This window comes from Tursiops truncatus, chromosome 3, assembly GCF_011762595.2.
Source record: "Tursiops truncatus isolate mTurTru1 chromosome 3, mTurTru1.mat.Y, whole genome shotgun sequence".
Classification (NCBI taxonomy): Eukaryota; Metazoa; Chordata; class Mammalia; order Artiodactyla; family Delphinidae; genus Tursiops; species Tursiops truncatus.
In genome coordinates this window covers 86845845-86848596 of record NC_047036.1, presented here as the reverse complement: position 1 = coordinate 86848596, position 2752 = coordinate 86845845, and the positions used below count along the sequence as shown (strand labels likewise).

The 2752-nt window shown below is 40.2% G+C and overlaps 1 pseudogene; it reads right to left on the bottom strand.

Moving 5' to 3' along the window:
- Window positions 1–765: 765 nt before the first annotated feature.
- On the bottom strand, window positions 766–1892 carry LOC117311921 (mesoderm-specific transcript homolog protein pseudogene; annotated as a pseudogene).
- Window positions 1893–2752: the final 860 nt, after the last annotated feature.

Below are 2752 nucleotides of genomic sequence, written 5' to 3'. Positions count from 1 at the left end.
ACAACGATCCCCTCCTCTCCACTCTGGCTCAGGATGGACATGCTTCTAAGCACTGAGGTATGACGAGTCCGACTGTTATTAGCTGGAAAGACCAGTTCTAACAGCAAATAACAGTAAATCTCTGGCACAGAGACTACTGTCCTTAATGTTCTGTGATTTTAGGAAATTCTGTAAATAGCTTGGCTTTAGTTCAATTTACTCAGAAATGAAACATGTTTAATAAGGTTAAACTACTCTGCTAGAGTAAGTGTCTGCTGGTTTGGTGTTCTTATAAAATACATACATAATACGTGTAGGTAAATCATAGTCTTAAAGTATACTTAGAATACTGCATTATTGAAACCAAAGTCTAACAAAATGACTACAGTTAGAAGCAGCTAATGAAACTAAATCCAAAGTTATGACAAGGGAGACTCATTCTCACTTGAAGCTGTGTCACTTAGAGAATTAAAGCCATTCAAGGTGAGGTGAAGGTGGCACCTTTAGATAATTCCAATCAGGGCCAGAAATTAGCATTTCTAAATATTTCAGAAAAGTCCATAGAAGTGTTTCAAAGCCTTTTATGCAAAAGAATGTCTGTCTATCTTTCTGCATCAGTGAGCAGTAGTGCCCATCAGAATTTCCTAATAACACAAAGACAAAGGCAAGTCCATACACTTGACCAGATGTCAAAGGAATGGGAGGTGGACTATTAGGTCACCCTTAGAGCTTCTGCTGGCTTTTTACTATATGCTGTTCATCAGTGTGAGTCAGGCGGACTTTTGTGAGAGAAGTGTTTGGTGGCCAGGACCTCTTTTGGGCGTTTCTTGCTAAGTGGAATACACAACAGATAAGGGAATAGGGGAGGTAATACAGGGAAGCTACTCTTTCCAGCTCAGAAGGAGTTGATGAAGCCCATATATGCATTCAAGAAGCCCATGGGATCCTCTATATCTGTGGACAGTGGCTTATGTGGTCATCCAGAATCGACACTGTGGACCGCAGCAGGATTTTCCTGTACAGCTCCAAAAACTCTGGATAGGGATTCACTGGATCCAGTGGCCCATAGATAAAATGAATGGGAATAGATACAGAGGCAAGAGCTCCCACACAGTGTCTTCTAAACTTCTTCCTTTGATTGATGTACTGCAAGAGACTGTCGATAACCAAGTTCCCATCATTGTTGTGTATCCCTGCCCACATGCCCCACAGTTCACTCTCAGAGGGTCGGGTGTATGGCCCAAAGACCGGGGTGAGACCTCGAGAGAATACGAAGAAGTTCATCAGTCGCGTGAGGATGGGTGACAGCCTGCCTCCATCTTTGAGAAGCTTTTGGAGAAGGAGAGGATGGTGAGTCTCAAGAAATATACCTCCATTCGACAGACAGAGACTCTTGATGGTAAGCCGACCAGGTCGATTCTGCTTGAACCTATAGAGAAGCTCCTGAGCAATGATATCCCCATAGTCGTGAGACAACAGGTTGATCCTACGGTTCGGGAGCCCCAGATGCCGCCAAAGAACCTCCACGATGCTGGCCTGCTCGAATATGGAATAGTGATGTGGTCTCGGTTTGTCACTGAAGCCAAAGCCTAGGAAATCAAGGGCAATCACTCGATGAAACCTGAGGGTCAGACCTTCCCAAATCTTGTACCAGTCATAGCTGGACGTTGGAAAGCCGTGTAAAAGCACAACTATCTCTGGACTTCCAACCACACCCACAGAGTCTTGGTAGAAGATACGCAGTCCCTTGTAGGTAAAAAATTTGCCTGATGACTTCCATGAGTGAAGAGCAGGGGAGAGCTGGCGGGGCGGGATGTGCAGATAGGCCGCAAGCAGGGGCACAGCCAACAGCCCCACGTGGACCCACCACTCCCTCATCCTGATTCAGGTAAGACCTGGGCTACAAGACTCCATGTTTGGGGCCAAACTGCTTTTGCGTCTCTTTTTTTCCAAGAAATGTTTTCACTTTATTGTCTAATTTACTAGCATAAAGTTGCTTACAATATTCCATTATATGAACACTTTGTAGTAATAGCCACTAATTCAATTCTGCTATTGCTAATTTTATTTTTTCTTCATTAATCTTCACATATGGTTTCTGTTTTATTAGTCTTTTAAAGAACCAACTTTTGGATCTGCTAATTTTCTCCATGTTTGTCAGTCATGGATTTCTGTTCTTTATTGCTTCCTTTTCTCTACTTGCTTTGGGTATAATCTGATGCTTTTTTAACCTTCTTAAGGTGGTAAGTTAGATGATTCACTTTATAACTCTTCTTTTCTGATATTGGCATTTAAAGTTATAAATGTCCCTTTGAGAACTGCTTAACTGTATCTCATAAATTTTGATGTTTTACTTTCATTATTATTCAATTAAAATTTCCTTCTGATTTTTGCCACTTACTGTTTATTTAGAAATGTATTGCTTAATTTCCTAATATTTGAGAATTTTCTAGATATCATTTCTATTAATTTCTAATTAAATTCTTTGTGGTCAGAGAACATACTCCATAGGATTTCAGTCTTTTGAAGTCTATTGAGATTTATTGTCTATCTAGGTACATGTTTTACCTTGGTGAGTGTTCTACTGGCATTTGACAAAAATTTGTTTTTTTTGCAGTCTTATGTTAATGTCAATTAGCTGATAATGATTGATGTTTTTCCCATCTTCTGTATTTGTACTGTTTTTGTATATTTGTTCTATTAGTAAATATGAAAGATGTGTTTAACATTCCAACTATGATTGTAGACTTATCTGTTTCTCTCTTTAGTTCCA